This window comes from Crinia signifera, chromosome 2 (genome assembly GCF_055691185.1).
Source record: "Crinia signifera chromosome 2, ASM5569118v1, whole genome shotgun sequence".
Classification (NCBI taxonomy): Eukaryota; Metazoa; Chordata; class Amphibia; order Anura; family Myobatrachidae; genus Crinia; species Crinia signifera.
In genome coordinates, this window is record NC_139218.1 from 229,372,238 (window position 1) to 229,389,826 (window position 17,589).

Sequence of the window (17,589 nt, forward strand, 5' to 3'; positions counted from 1 at the left end):
ACACAACACGAGGTTATGACCTCACCTTATAGGGGTGTGGTCACATCTCTCAGGGCATGTCACAAGTCACTGGGGCCTGGCCCTGTGGCAACCGCCTGCAGCTCTTTACTTGTATGTACTTTATTTGTCAGGTGGTCGAGCAGGCAGAGTGCCACGAGGCAGAGCTGATCGTCCAGCCTCCAAAATTCTGTGTACCTGTGGCCAGACCGGCCCATCAGGCCATCAGTTCTTCTGGCAACCCGTCGCTGAATGAAACTAATCCTACAGGAATATATTTATTTATTTTGCCATTTTGTCTTGTTTCTATGCAAGTAACTTGAAAGATACCACACAGGTTCTCTAACTTGAGGCAGGATGGAAAAAAGGATTTACTCCATGTGCCTTTAATGACAATGCTCTGTACTGGTATTGGTAATGAAGTAAGGTAGGAATTCATTAAAAGTATATTAATACTGTCTGGCTTCCCAGGAACCCAAATACAATTATATATAAAAGGGATATGGTTTACCCACAGCCATGATTTATCTTGCATTGAAGGACACTAGTATATATAAACATATATATAAACAGGCTGAAGAAATGGGCCCTCAATCTCCTTTTAAAAACATAGTGGACACGATTCTGAGTCAAATACAAAGCAGCCACGAGTGTGAATGGTTGTGGCAGGCACAATTACTGATTCATATAATGTGAGCATCCATGTGGTTTTATGCGTATGGTCACATATTTCCACTGTTTTGGAAAATGGAACATAAACAGTGACTCAAACAACATACTAATTTATTCTAATTATCATTCAGTTCTACCAAGAGGCAATACTTTTGGGCGAATTGTGAAAGCAAACTGGACTATTTACTGTTCTTATATGTAAGCCATCTTGAGGTTTGCCCTGTCTGAAGCTATACTGTATGTCTGTTTTGCTTGAAATGAAAAAACGGTACTCTTTACCTAGAACGGCGCCCACGATTGAAATCGCGGGCATCGCGGGTAAAATCGCGGTAATCGCGGGCATCGCGGGTAAATCGCGGGTAAATCGCGGGTACATCAAAATCGGGTACCCGCGATTACCGCGATTTTCCCATAGAGAACAATGTTAAAAAGCCTGATTGACCGCGATTTTAGCGTTAAATGCCTCAATGCCCGCGATTTTCCCATAGGAATCAATGTAAAATGGGCTACAGAGCCCAAATAGCCCCAATTAACCCTTAAATGTCCCCCCAATTTTTGTACGCCACCCCACGATCCACGCCAACCCGAAGCGTGGCGAGCGCAGCGAGCCCGCGAGGGGCGGCGGTACGCGTCCTACGACCTTTTCATGCCCTACTATCCACGTCGGCGTGGAGTTGAGAATAGAATAGTGTGGCGAGCGCAGCGAGCCACCGAGCCCGAAGCGTGGCGAGCGCAGCGAGCCCCGCGAGGGGACGCGGATACCTTCACAGGTAGACGCGTCCCCTCGCGGGCTTCACAGGTGTCCGGGTCGCCACGGACACCTGTGAAGCCCGCGAGGGGACGCGCTTACCTGTGAAGGTATCCGCGTCCCCTCGCGGGGCTCGCTGCGCTCGCCACGCTTCGGGCTCGGTGGCTCGCTGCGCTCGCCACACTATTCTATTCTCAACTCCACGCCGACGTGGATAGTAGGGCATGAAAAGGTCGTAGGACGCGTACCGCCGCCCCTCGCGGGCTCGCTGCGCTCGCCACGCTTCGGGTTGGCGTGGATCGTGGGGTGGCGTACAAAAATTGGGGGGACATTTAAGGGTTAATGGGCTCTGTGGCCCATTTAACATTGATTTCTATGGCCAAATCGGGTGGATTGAGGCATTTAACACTAAAATCGGGTCCATCGCGGCTTTTAACATTGCTTCCTATGGGAAATCGGGAGCATCGCGTCGCGGGCATCGCGGGTACGTTTATGGCCGGCCGCGACGCGACCGACGCGATTTTTCAGGTTTAACATGGTTTTCAATGGGAAAATCGCGGGCATCGCGTCGGTCGCGTCGCGGGCAGGCATAAATGTACCCGCGATGCCCGCGACGGGCGCCGTTCTAGGTAAAGAGTACCGAAAAAACTTGCTAACTAGGACTCCCCATAACAAAATGTGCCTCCAACATTCCATGGGTAAAAGCAATAAGTACAGTATGTATGGCATCAACGGTATCAATGTATGGCATACCACGTCTGTATGTAAGCCAATCTTATCAGTATAACACCTCAGATAAGTTTCACATCAATATCAGTAGCCAGCACATTTCATAGATATACATTATATATATATATATATATATATATATATATATATATATATATATATATATATATATATAAAGTCCAGCAATGAGCAGCACGTCCTCAACAAATTCAGTATACAGGGGGTGCCATCCAATACCCTCCAAGGGTTAATAGATATGTCCAGACGGCGGCACTCACCAGAAATAAATTCTCATGGAGGCAGAAATGTCATCAAAGTTTCGAAACTTTTAATAACGGTTCTTCATCAGGATATACAATATACATAGCACATAAAACAATATTTATACATACCCCAATCAAATCTACACCAATCACCGACACTTGCTGCTGGCGCCATTCTGGTGACGTCCAGCGTCAGCGTGACCCGCGCTGAACCTGCGCGTCATCACGCTGCCCCCGGCACAGCGTCAGGCCTCCAGAGCCTCCCAGACATGGCAACATGGGAGGCTCTGGAGGCCTGACGCCGCGGGCAGCGTGATGACGCGCAGGCTCAGATAGCGTCAACACCTGCGCGTCGGGTGCTCCTACAGATGGTCAAACATCAAGGTATATGTCCTGTTTGGGATGGATGCCAGGTTGGTTGTCTGATGGACTTGTTAAATGGCTGTACTATATCCTGATGATGGTCCACTTGGGACCGAAACGTAACGTTACGTCGATGGTATGTCAGCTTACTGTATATTCGCTAATATGGAATACAAGTGGTTTGAAGCACGGTGTAGTCATAGTAACAAGGGATAGCTGGGCTGGAGCCAGATAGCGTCAACAAAACAGTAGTTATATGACAATGCATACGTTTGAAAAAACGAGGTATAAAGCCGGATCAGGTTAACCGTATAAACCAGGGTAAGGGAGATGCATGGGGAAAGTGCATTGCGGGCAGTGGTTGGGGTGAATTAATAAAGCCTTTATTAATTCACCCCAACCACTGCCCGCAATGCACTTTCCCCATGCATCTCCCTTACCCTGGTTTATACTGTTTTGTTGACGCTATCTGGCTCCAGCCCAGCTATCCCTTGTTACCATGACTACACCGTGCTTCAAACCACTCGTAACCATAGTTACGCACAGCCCCGGCGAAATCCCGGAAGCTGTGCGCTCCAGAGCTGCGTTCCAGCGCCGGCTTCCGTACCATAGCGCTACTCAGACCTGAGTCTGTGGCGCCTCCCAGCTCATAGCCCCTTTCATTTGGTATAAATAGCCGGACGGGCGGGCAGTCAGATCAGCTGGCTGACCCTGTCCATACCCAGGCTGTTCCTGCGCCGCTGACTATGTGATGTTCACTTGAAAAACGTAACTATGCTTTGGTTCTCATACTTGTACATATCTTTTCATTCAGCATAACATGTACCCATTGTATGTATCTTTTGTATATTGTAGGCTCCTTGATAAAGGTCCATGTTGGGACCGAAACGTCGGGGCTTGTATACCTTTGATTTCTTTATGCTGTGTTGACCCAGCTGGAATTAAAAACTTATCTTTTTTAAAAAAATCACAAGGCTGATCTGTGATTACGGAGAGTGCTCTGCTTCCATACCTCCGGGTGTGGATACTTTTTGATTATTTCTTGGGGCATGCTGTTGCATGTACCCTTGCTGGGCACCCCATTGCTGTCTCCTTTTGGGTGAGAGTGCAGTCATTCCACTTTTTCTATATATATATATATATATATATATATATAATTTTTTAATCACTGGCCATGTGCAAGCTGAGTGGCAGAAAGCCGGTGTTTGGGGATGGTAACTGGCCACTTTATGGGAGTATTAGGGAAATCCCAGGTATTTGAAGCTAGTTGTGTAAAATCGGCTCCATCACCGAACAGTCTTTGTCTACCGCAGATGGCTAAGCAGCTAAGCACAGACTGCATGCAATGAAAAACCATGAGCGTCTTGCATATGTATTTACTTATAATCACCAATCGCCATCATTTTCGCAAGCCATGATTCGCTGGCATGAACAGGGCGGAATTTCACTCTGGCTGGGCGGTGATTACCTGATCGCAGGCAAATTAGTAGAGAACTGATAGAGGGGGAGATTCTCTAAGAATCTCTGCCCCCTTCGCCGCCCATCGCATATTTAATTATCGCATATGCTGTAACATATGCGATAATTAAGGCAAAGGACAGCTCTTGCGTTAAGAGCTGTCCTTTGCGGTGAGAGTCGCCAGGTCCCAGCAGGTCCCGGCGGCTCTCCCCTCCCTCCCACACCCGGCGCTGCTGCTGCTGCGCCGGGCTCTCTTCCTCCCTGAGAGGAGGAGAGGATCAGTGCAGGGAGGAGGTCACAGGTCCGGGCAGCACAGCTCTGTGCTGCCCGGACAAAGGTGAGGGGGCGATGCGGGGCGGCGGGGGGTCGGCGCGGGGCGGCGGAGGGTTGCGATAGAAGCCCATTGGCTTCTATGGGGCATCGCCAGATTTTTCTGGCGATGCCCCCCGCCGCGGTAACCCGGCGGGGGATTCTTACAGCAACCCAAAATGCGGTAAAAACCCGATAACTGGGTTTTTACCGCATTTTTAGCTTAGAGAATCTCCCCCGAAGTCTGAATACTCCAGATATGCGGAATGCCTCTATGCTATGTGACTGCATCTGTATCTGAGCACAAAATGCTACACTACAGTGAAACTAGCCAATTGGAGTCTTGGGGGCGGGCTTAACAGTGTGTAATAGCAATGTATGATAGCTTATGCTGATCCTCTTAGTGCTGGCGACCTCCAGGGGATTGATCCAGCACATATAATACATACGTGATAACATGAATGTATATATGTGCTTAATGATCCCCTGCAATTCATGGCCGGCGCTGCAGCCCAGGGATTGCAGCCACTGCTGGTCACATCTCATCCATACTGTATAATGCTTCTATGACTTCAACAAATATAGATAGCCTACTGTACAACATACATGGTATAATAGACCCTAAGAAATTAATGATCAAATTTATATGTAAAGCTTTTAAGGATAAAGGTTAAATGTGTCACTGAGCAATAAAAGATATGCGATCAGTAACCTCTATTTGCAATGCTAGGCATTTAATGTAGGTTGCATTCAATCATGAAAACTGCTTACTTTCTATTAGTAACCATTGTATGATCTGCCAAAAAGAAGACATAATGCCAGTTTTAGCATTCTTCCCACAGGCATCCAAAGGTTGACATACAAGCTATGAGAAAAATGGGCTCTGCATTTAAAACATGTATTAGACTTCAAAGAAACTGAATTCAAATGTGAATAAATGGTTTATGTGATGCTCGCCTACTTGTGAAAAGTAGTTGCAGGGAGATTAGTTGGTAGTAGTAGAGTTTCGTACAGTGTCCTGTTAAGGGGACATGTCATGCTCCACCCACAGGGCGTGTCTAGCTCCATATATGGACGTATTTATGCTTACATGCTTGTTGTGATCATTTTTATGCATATTTATCTCCCTGCACGGCTGTAAATGGATGATTTGCATCTCTGATCTGCAAGCACCCCGCGAAGCAAGCATCCACGCAGCTGACATCTGCTAACATCAGCTGCCTGCCCCCCCCCCCGCGCGCGCATCACCGGGCGATTACCATGGGAACGCCCAGCATTTTCACTGGAATGCCCACGAAACGCTGGGCCGTCCCATGGGCTGCATCCCCCGCTGCCCCCAGCCCCACTTCTTGGTGCGAGCGGGAAGACAAACATGTAGTACATGTAGTTCGCTGTGCCCGCTCGCACCCTGCATCTGCACATGCGCAGAACGCACGGAGGACCAAATTAACTAGAAGAACCCCTATGTCAGCTCACACTAAAGAGCATGATAATACAGAAAATCAACTAATCAATAAATCTATGCTTTTAAGAGCTTTCCAATAAGACTCAATGCTTATGAGTAATTTATTAATTAATGTGATTAAGGCTTAAATATCAGAGTTACAGAAGGAGGGAAAAAGGCAGTTGAGGAAGAACCAGCAAGCACGGGGGGGCTGGAGGTAATTATGAAGGAGGTTTAATCATGGCTGATCACTGTCCTTGAAAGGCGTCCATTTTGATTTGATTTAGAATTACTGTTTAAGTATTAGCTAGTCAGTTTTATGTTTCTTGTGTTAGTCTGCATTTGCAAATACCTGTAATGAAGCTATTCTTTAAGTAAAGCATTGTCATACCTTTTATAACAAGGTTGTGTGGGTGTGCAATCATTTCAGCGTTGCCATTATATTTAAAGGTAATAAAGTAAATATATACAGGTTTGGGTTATCAATCATATCTAATCTTATCAGATAAATATCTGGTTTATCAAGCATTAGCAGACAGTGAGATAAGAAGACTGCTGTTACACATGCTGTGTTCTCTGCTGCAGGGGAACTAAGAAATGGCTGCTGAGAGTCAACATTAGGGACTGCAGAGCTTAAATAGCAGTCATAGAGACTGCAGTAAATCTAATTCCATTCTGGTACCCTGGCTGCAGTAAACAATCTGGGGCAGGGCCGCCAACAGAAATCTCCGGGCCCTGTACACTGATATTTCTGGGGGCCCCCGACGTAATCCCAAACCCACACAGCCCTCTTCTGCCTATACCAATAAATATTGCCAAATAATGTATAAGACACTGGAATACTAGAAATGTGCAGATAGACAAATGTACAATTTTGGGGTAAGTGGCAGATAATAGCAGATCCGGAGGTGCCATAATAGTAAAGGAAATAAAAAATTTACACTGTACACTATCGACGTTTCATGGCGACTATGGCCATTACTTCAGGATATAGGCTGCTGAACAAAATCTGCAGGTGCAGAGACAGTGACTTTTTGCATTTCATTAGGATCCTTACACCTCCCAACTTTGTGAATCTGTCAGTCAGGACACTAAGGGGCATATCACAGCACATGCCCCACACCCCTCATATGCTCAGCACTTGTCCCCACTCCACTCATATGTCCAGAATATGTCCCTACACCCCTCATATGCCTAGCACATGTCCCCCACTCTTCATATGCCCAGCACATTTCCCAGCCACCCTCATATGCCCAGCACATCTCCCTATCAACCTCATATGCCCTGCACATGTCCCCACACCCCTCATATGCCCAGCACATGTACCCACACCCCTCATATGCCCAGCACATGTACCCACACCCCTCATATGTCCAGAATATGTCCCCAGACCCCTCATATGCCCAGCACATGTCCCCACCCTCACATTTCCCCACACACCTCATATGCCCAGCACATGTCCCCACACCCCTCATATGCCCAGCACATGCCCCTATCACCCACATATGCCTTGCACATGTCCCCACCCCCTCATATGCCCAGCACATGTATCCACACTCCTCATATGCCCAGCACATGCCCCCACCCCTCACATGTCCCCACACACCTCATATGCCCAGCACAAGTCCCCACACCACTCATATGCCCAGAACATCAGATGTTCACACACTCCTCATATGTCCCCATAACTTAATACATCCCCAATGTAGCTCAACTTGTAGGTAAGCCTAGAGCTCTCCTCCACTTACTTTTCTTGTGTTGCTGCCTGGCTCTCTCCCATACATAGGTCGGGAAGCATTACACAAGAGTAGTGCATATGATGGACCACCTACAGAATTTATTCTGCTACTCATGGAGACTATCCTCACGAAAAATGACTTTCTATTTGAGGGCCACTTCTTCCTCCAGCGCCAGGGGACCGCTATGGGCTCCAACATGGCACCGGGGTATGCCAATCTCGTCATGGCAGCCTATGAGGAGAAACACATCATTGGGAACACCATGTTCAGTGATGACATTGCCATGTACGTCAGATATATTGAATTGATTTGTTCCTTATTTGGACAGGTGGCGAGGAGAAGCTGCTATCTTTTGTCAATCACCTGAACTTCATCCCTGGCACTATCAGGTTTACTATCAATTTCAGCAATAAATACATCAACTATTTAGATGTCACAGTAATGATTAAAGATGGGTTGCTTTCTACCAAAATCTACACTAAAGAATCCGACAAAAACACTTTGCTTCTGTCTTCAAGTTTTCACCCAGAGCCTCTTAAACGTGGGTTACCGTTCTCCCAACTCTTAAGAGTGGTTAGAATTACCTCAGACCCAGAGACTACCAAACTGGTTATACTTACGATGAAAAACAAATTTCTTGAAAGAGGATAGGATAAAAAAGAAGTCGAAGAGGCAATAGAGAGGGTGATGCGGCTAAGGAGGGATGATCTTCTTCTACCTAAGGACACCACGGTATGTACCGGTAACAACAGGCTCAACTTCGTCAGCACATACACCGTGGCCTCCAAACACATCCGGGAAAAGATTAATGAGCACTGGCATCTGGTGGAAAGTGATCCGGTTCTATCGAAGGAGCTCAAGGCACCCCCAAGATTTGCGTACCATAGAGGTCCGAATCTCAGAGACCTATTGGTTAAGACCACCACTAATCCCATCACTACCCCCAGACATAGCTGGTTGAAATTAAAGAAAGGAACATTCAAGTGTGGTGGATGCGTCAATTGCCAGTTCTTGCTCACTGGTACTAGGTTCACCAATCCCTCGAATGGAGACCTATTTAACATCAAGTTTCATCTTGACTGTAACAGCAGATTCGTCATTTATGCCCTGCAGTGCCCCTGCAAATTGGTGTATGTGGGAAAAACGACCCGCATGCTGAAACAAAGATTGAACCAGCATTGGTCATCAATTAAAAAGAGTACCAACCCCGCCATGGTCCAGAGTGACCTGAAGAACCTGCCTGTTTCTAGACATTTTTTGGAGCAGCGCCATAAAATTATGGACCTGAAATGTACTATACTTGACCACATTCCTCCTCTTAGGTATGGAGGCGACAGGGAGAGATTGCTTCTCCAAAGAGAACTCTCATGGATCTTCAAACTGAAGTTTCAACCCCCGCTGGGTTTGAACGAAGATTTCAAAATGGGTTGTTTTCTATAAATATTCTAGACATTACATTTTTTGTTTTTTGTTTTTTTTCTCTTTCCCTCTAGCTTTTTTTCTTGACGGATGCACCTGTTGCCCCCATACACTGCCGTGTGTTGGGGGGACCTCCAGGCTGTGGCGCCGCCGTGCGCTGCCTGTGTTGGAGACTATGATTGCGGTTAGATGCGCTGCCGTGCACTATATGTTTCAGTGTTTGCATAATACTCGTCTATGGGCTCATTGACTTGAGACATGCCCTTATTATATGCACATGTTCGGACTATTTAATACTGTTGACACCGCCGTGTTTCATTGCCCTGTAACATGCATTACATTTATAGTTGTGGTCGACACTGTGTCGACACCCACTGATGTCAACGGAACACCCATGTGATAGTGCTCATGGGGGCACTCTCTTACCAATACCGACGTGTATCTATATGACTGAGGATGCTGTGTCAAATCTAATGCCCATTATGATGTTTATGCAGTTTTTGCACGTATGTTTGATTATCGACACAGCGATGTGTCTACATGCATTTTGCATATCATGCCCGATGATCTTACACATGCAACTGTACTTTCATACTGTTCCAGTACTTGTGACGGCAACCAGCCCTCTAGTACCCTTGTAGTCTTTCAGCTCGTAGGCGACAGTACTGCTATGAGGTGAGACATCTCAGCTTTGTTGTGTTCACCGCATCAGTCCCCTTTCAGCCCACATACACACACTCCCCACTTTCAGCAGACCAGCGGCGCAACTGTACCTAGATGACAGCCGCCGCTTAGCACTGCTTAGTGTACACGGGAATCCCAGAGCCAGCTCAGAGCTGACACGCCAGGGTAACCTGATGACGCTCTACAGAGCCGCAACCCCCACTCCCACTGTCACTCACTCTTACTGACGCTGGTTTAACGTCAGTAGAGGTCTGGTTGGCCTCATTTACATAACTTTTGGCGCAAAATGTTTGTTATATAAATGTGCTCTGTATTACTGTGCTTCACCTCTGATGAAAACTGCCAAGCACAGTTGAAACAGCTGTCAGGTATACTGCTGTCATCTCGTGCAACCATGCTTGTACATTAAAACTTATTTTTCTTCAACTACAATCCTTGTGCCGGTTCCAATCCTTCTCCAGAAAGAGGGTGGTAAGTGCTTTATATTTACTTCATATGTTCCTGGCACAGGAGCCCAATGTTTCAACTTAGAGTGCCATCCTGCGAACCAACCTGTATACATAGGCAGGGCAGACACAGAAGGTGGGACAGCACTCTCCTCTCTAAATGGATGCTTCTGTGACAGCCTGCCTGGCTCCATGTGGTGCTGCTGCATGTCACTCCCCCTTCTCCTTCCTGCCCGCCCGCCCCCCGTTCTAGCCTCCTGCGCTGTGCTCCTCAGGAGTTCAGACTAGTACTCTGAGGACTTGTGCCACTCTGGGTGCCTGCTGGTGCAACAGGAGAGACCCAGCGCCGGTGCACTGCACACACAGTCAGACGGCAGAGCCGGGCAGCACACTGACATGGGTGGGGGTGGGGCAGCACGCACAGACTGTCACTGCACAGTAGAAGGCTGCAGGGGTAATACAGTTTACAGATGGGCCGCGGACAGGCTCTGGGGCCCTTCAATTGCTGGGGCCCCATCACACATGTCCGCTTTGACCAGCCCTGATCTGGGGTAATTGATTTATGATGCAGGGCAGATGTGGACTCTGTATGCATTATTTCACAGCCAAGTATAAACTTCATCTATATCGGCTAAAATAAATGTTCTCTCTAAGGTTCTATGTTAGTGATGAGTAGCTAAATAAAATTGTACAATATCTATCATCATGGAACCAAAAATGAATATGTTACAGTCCTGTGTGTTTATAGTGTACTGTATGTATGATATAACCCCAATCAGTATTCCAGCAAGAGGGCTCCAGAGATATAATTGAATTGTTACACTTACAAAATAGAACAGGATGCTTAAAAGGCAAATAGCATACGCAGCCTTTATCTGCAGCTGTAATGCCGGTTGACTTTTCCCAAGTGTTTTTTTGTAATTTCACATCTGACCCCAATTACACTGCATGATAATCTTGTGTATTAGATCCTCTCTATTGTAAAAAGACATTAGATGTACATACGGAAATGGCAAAAGTTTGATTTAATACCAGTCTGAATTTGATTTGAAGAGACATTGGGGGAAATTTACTAAAGGAAATTTGTAAAAAAAAAAAGGTGTATTTGTATCCAGAAATACACTTATAATATACTTTATTATTATCAAGACGAATACAAATTGCCGTATTTTCGCGATAGTAAATGTCAAAAATAAGTGTATTTCTGGATACAAATACACCTATTTTTTTTACAAATTTCCTTTAGTAAATTTCCCCCATTATATCATTCTGAAGTGTATTTGTGTATTATATATATATATATATATATATATTGGATCCAAGAGACCGGCACTCAGGTCTTGCAAGTAAATGCCCCGGTGTACTGGCTCCGGTGCCCTCTGGCAAGAAGGGATGAGGCCTCAGCAGTATGCAGCAAACAAAAATAAGCGGTACTCGGAGACTTCAGAAGAGGTTGTAGTGAAAAGGGTATTTAATCCACGTGCATGAAGGACAATGCACGTAGATTAACGGCCGTATTCAATCCCTTGCGAAATCCATTTTTTCTCTAAAAAATTTCGTTTTTTCGCGACGAAAAGACTTCGTGTATTCAATGTTGTGATTTTTCACGCATGCGAAAGTTTTAAGTTTCGCTTGCGTTTCGCTTATTTCGCTTGGTCAAACCCTTACATTTCGTGGTTTTTTTTATAGATTTTTTCTCTTTTTCGCACAAATGTATTCAATCGTGAGATGACGAAATTGTTATCTGCACATGTTTGATCCGTTTCTCCATTTTCATTTCGACGCCCAATGGGTCACGAATACAAATTTTTATTGAGTGATGCCTCCTTTTAACCTCCGGAACCTAAACATTCTTGTTGGAGAAATGTTTGCCTCTTTAGTTGCTGTTTTCCTAAGAAGGGGCATATATAAATTGTTATTAATACACTTGATTTCCCATCATGCATTGGTAAAGCACATGTTATTTTTTCCCAAGATGCTGTTCACCCCTCACAGTGCCTCACTCCTACGTTTGGGACTTCAGGGAGTAGCAGCTTATTGCAGTCAGCTGTATTTGGAAGCGTTTTTTTAGGGCAATTTGCGTTTTTGGAGAAGAAATAATTATTTTTCAATCACTGCCTACAATAATGGAGTATTTTGCTGACTTGATTGTGATGTTCATGGTCCTATCGACATACATGCTGCGATGCAAACGTCGTCGCCTGGCACGTGGATATCAGCATCATGGTCAGGGGCGTGGATATCAGCATCGTGGTCAGCATCTGTCTACATTTGGTGAGTCAGTGCGTGTTTCAATTCCACGTCCACGCCAGTATCGTACTAGGCGTGTACTGGACGGTCTCTCTGAGGCGGAAGTGATAGGTACCTTTCGCTTATCGTCTCAGGATATCTATTCGCTGTATGATCTGTTGGAAGCTGACCTGGAACCTCGGGTACGGTCAAATCATGCAGTCAGTGGTTTCCAGAAACTACTGGCTGCATTGCAATTTTTTGCGTCAGGCACCTTCCAGCCTACTTTGTCCCAGACATGCGGTTTTTCTCAGCCAACAATGTCACGCTGTTTGTCCCAGGTCATAAAAGCTTTCCGTAAATTAACGACCCAGGTTATAAAATTCCCAGACACTGACAGCGAATGGAATGAGATCAAATTTGGTTTCTTTCAAAAATGGAAATTCCCCAATGTGTTGGGCGCGATAGACTGCACCCATGTGCGACTCACACCTCCGAGGGAATCGGAAGAATGTTATCGGAATCGAAAACACTTCCATTCCCTCAATGTACAGATGGTGTGTGATTCCACAATGAGATTATTGGACATTTGTGTGGGTTTCCCTGGGTCGACCCACGACTCCTTCGTTTTAAGCCAGTCATCTCTATTCCTGGACTTTGAGGAAGGTCGAATGCCAGATGGCTGGCTGTTGGGTATGTAAGTTTTCATTATTTTTTTTAAGTTGCTACTGTAATTAAAAAAGTCTAATACCTTTTCAATTATCCCTTTTAGGTGATGCGGGTTATCCGAATAAACCTTGGCTGTTGACCCCATTACCTGATCCTGTAGGTGATGCCGAAAGAAGATACCAGGAGGTTCACATTGCATCGAGGGGTGTAATTGAAAGGACCTTCGGTGTACTTAAGAGCCGGTTCAGGTGTTTAGATATCTCCGGCGGGACCCTCTTATATTCACCGGGAAAAGTTTGCGGCATTATTAATGCCTGTTGCATTCTGCATAACATCTGTGTCGCAAGACGTTTGCCGGTGAATATTCATGCTGGTGTTAGCCAGGATGGGGATCTTTCTTCGGTATTATCTGTGGGTATGGACGAAGGAGCAGAGACCAGAAGGCATCTTATTGACACCTTCTTCTCATGTGAGTATATACAAAACATCTGTACACAAACACACACACATATATATCTATATATCTATATATATATATATATAGATATATATATATATAAATATATCATTTATCTACATAAATGTTATTTACCTTTTATTTTACAGAGTTTGTTCTTGATGGAGTTCATTACAGTTCATTGAGTTTGTTTGCCCAGTTGCTGTTATTACTGTTTCGTGTTTGGAAGTTTTATTTAAAAGTCCTCTAAAGTGATAATAAATTTCAAAAGATTGTTCATTATGCAGGTGAGATGTGATCTATTTACATTTTTGTTGATTGAAAATTCATATGTCCTGTTTTACATTTTCACATACTTTCCATACAGGTTGTTGGTGGTTATCCCTTTCTATTGTCTGCTTTTAAGGATGTTTCTGTGGAAGCCTGGTTACCTTGGATGAGTGATCTCATCTCCGTCTAATCTGGTGAGTTAGCCATATTCCAAAACTGTGTAGGGGATTCCGGTGTCAAGACTCCTACCCATCCAAACAGTCAATAACCTGTGCCCCCCGTCTGTTTTCCCTTGCAGGATGTGCTGTGTGGCTGCCGGACCTGCTCAGTTATGACCCTTCTGCCTGCTCACCTTTACGGATGGATCTGTTGACGGTGGGATTATCTGCTCCTCTGCTGATGAAATTGGTGAGTATGCTAATCTGAACCACTGCCCCCCTGTAAAGTGTGTGCGCTCAGTGCGCATGGGAATCCGGTGTCAAGACTCCTACCCATCCAAACAGTCAATAACCTGTGCCCCCCGTCTGTTTTCCCTTGCAGGATGTGCTGTGTGGCTGCCGGACCTGCTCAGTTATGACCCTTCTGCCTGCTCACCTTTACGGATGGATCTGTTGACGGTGGGATTATCTGCTCCTCTGCTGATGAAATTGGTGAGTATGCTAATCTGAACCACTGCCCCCCTGTAAAGTGTGTGCGCTCAGTGCGCATGGGAATCCGGTGTCAAGACTCCTACCCATCCAAACAGTCAATAACCTGTGCCCCCCGTCTGTTTTCCCTTGCAGGATGTGCTGTGTGGCTGCCGGACCTGCTCAGTTATGACCCTTCTGCCTGCTCACCTTTACGGATGGATCTGTTGACGGTGGGATTATCTGCTCCTCTGCTGATGAAATTGGTGAGTATGCTAATCTGAACCACTGCCCCCCTGTAAAGTGTGTGCGCTCAGTGCGCATGGGAATCCGGTGTCAAGACTCCTACCCATCCAAACAGTCAATAACCTGTGCCCCCCGTCTGTTTTCCCTTGCAGGATGTGCTGTGTGGCTGCCGGACCTGCTCAGTTATGACCCTTCTGCCTGCTCACCTTTACGGATGGATCTGTTGACGGTGGGATTATCTGCTCCTCTGCTGATGAAATTGGTGAGTATGCTAATCTGAACCACTGCCCCCCTGTAAAGTGTGTGCGCTCAGTGCGCATGGGAATCCGGTGTCAAGACTCCTACCCATCCAAACAGTCAATAACCTGTGCCCCCCGTCTGTTTTCCCTTGCAGGATGTGCTGTGTGGCTGCCGGACCTGCTCAGTTATGACCCTTCTGCCTGCTCACCTTTACGGATGGATCTGTTGACGGTGGGATTATCTGCTCCTCTGCTGATGAAATTGGTGAGTATGCTAATCTGAACCACTGCCCCCCTGTAAAGTGTGTGCGCTCAGTGCGCATGGGAATCCGGTGTCAAGACTCCTACCCATCCAAACAGTCAATAACCTGTGCCCCCCGTCTGTTTTCCCTTGCAGGATGTGCTGTGTGGCTGCCGGACCTGCTCAGTTATGACCCTTCTGCCTGCTCACCTTTACGGATGGATCTGTTGACGGTGGGATTATCTGCTCCTCTGCTGATGAAATTGGTGAGTATGCTAATCTGAACCACTGCCCCCCTGTAAAGTGTGTGCGCTTCCGTTCTTAAAAAATGTCAGGAAACAGAGGTTAATATTCTTCCTTACCATATAACTTGATTTACGGATGACATTTTGGCAAAACGTGATTCATTTATCTATATTTTATTCTTGAAATTAAACTTTGTCCAAAGGGGTGGCCTGGAAAATCTTCTGAAAATGTAGGCTGCTGTTATTTAAATTAGATTTGTAACCTCTAGTTCCAGGCAAGGTAATCTGGAAATGTCCACAAACCCACACTCCCATAGATATTACCTTTCTCTGTTGTTAGCACATGCCCAATTAAAGTATGGGTCTCTGATATGTAGCTATGTAGGTAGTACAATATTTACAAATACACATCTGCAGACATGTGATCTTGTGGCAACCTTTGCATTTTATTATGCACTGGTTAAAGCATTGCGCATGCTGGGGGCATAATCAAGGATAACCTAGTTACACTGCACACTAATTTTCCTGTGCCACCTAAACATCTGTATTATTATTTATCCATCTTATCTGCTCCAAGTATATTCTGTCATTCACCAACACTCATTGCAAATGTAGCAATCGTTCTTTTCGCACATCTGAACAAAACCAAACCATATTTCCTGATTTTTTTTTTATTAAAAAAAAAAACTTGTACGCTGGTGGCTGTAAAGATATTTCCAATAGTGCAAGTTGGTCATCCTGAGTAACTGATGATGCTGAACAAGCTTTTTTTTATTCTGTCACTCTAAAATGAGGTATCACCTATAAGCGATATCACATGCACATTACTATTGTAGCCAGACATTAAACTTTTCAAGCGTACTCATATTTCTGCTTGTTGACAGAAAATTTAACATTATTACGATTATTTTTTATAAATGCTGTTATTTCGTAAAAAATTCTAACATTTGCGAACTTCTTCTGTCTTTAAAGGGTGTTGTCTTCAGAATATTGAAATGAACCTCAACATTGTACTGCAGTTCAAAGCGGACCATCGAACCCAAATTTTGAAAAAGTCAAAGAGATTTTAAAACAAATTTTGTTCCAGAAAAAAATAAAATTAAAACTGGTTAAACTTTGAAAGAAATTCTTGTTTTCTTCACAATTCCTCAAATGGACATCTGAAATGATATTGATAAAGCGTTAAACAAATTGCTGTTGTGTGGGTAAAAAGTGAGTACAAGCAGATACAGCTGAAAAGGCCATTAACACATCCCAACATGGCAGTACCCTGTACTTCTTCTCACCTACATTCCATTATGGGATGTGGGTGAGAACTCGCACAAAGGGCACTGCCGTGATGGAATGGGAAGTGTGGGTACAAGCAGATACAGCTGAAAAGGCCATTAACACATCCCAACATGGCAGTACCCTGTACTTCTTCTCACCTACATTCCATTATGGGATGTGGGTGAGAACTCGCACAAAGGGCACTGCCGTGATGGAATGGGAAGTGTGGGTACAAGCAGATACAGCTGAAAAGGCCATTAACACATCCCAACATGGTAGTACCCTGTACTTCTTCTCACCTACATTCCATTATGGGATGTGGGTGAGAACTCGCACGAAGGGCACTGCCGTGATGGAATGGGAAGTGTGGGTACAAGCAGATACAGCTGAAAAGGCCATTAACACATCCCAACATGGCAGTACCCTGTACTTCTTCTCACCTACATTCCATTATGGGATGTGGGTGAGAACTCGCACGAAGGGCACTGCCGTGATGGAATGGGAAGTGTGGGTACAAGCAGATACAGCTGAAAAGGCCATTAACACATCCCAACATGGCAGTACCCTGTACTTCTTCTCACCTACATTCCATTATGGGATGTGGGTGAGAACTCGCACAAAGGGCACTGCCGTGATGGAATGGGAAGTGTGGGTACAAGCAGATACAGCTGAAAAGGCCATTAACACATCCCAACATGGCAGTACCCTGTACTTCTTCTCACCTACATTCCATTATGGGATGTGGGTGAGAACTCGCACAAAGGGCACTGCCGTGATGGAATGGGAAGTGTGGGTACAAGCAGATACAGCTGAAAAGGCCATTAACA

At 45.4% G+C, this 17,589-nt stretch overlaps 1 protein-coding gene and 1 long non-coding RNA gene across 4 annotated transcripts in view; one reads left to right on the forward strand and one right to left on the reverse strand.

The window, feature by feature from the left end:
- DOC2B (double C2 domain beta) overlaps window positions 1–17,589 on the reverse strand; it is a 590,856-nt gene that overhangs the window by 320,516 nt on the left and 252,751 nt on the right. The gene's annotated exons all lie outside the window — the stretch shown is intronic.
- Window positions 11,984–14,547, forward strand: LOC146060595 (uncharacterized). Its single transcript, XR_014470449.1, has 4 exons — window positions 11,984–13,638; window positions 13,776–13,913; window positions 13,994–14,304; window positions 14,437–14,547. It is a non-coding gene; the product is annotated as an uncharacterized LOC146060595 (long non-coding RNA).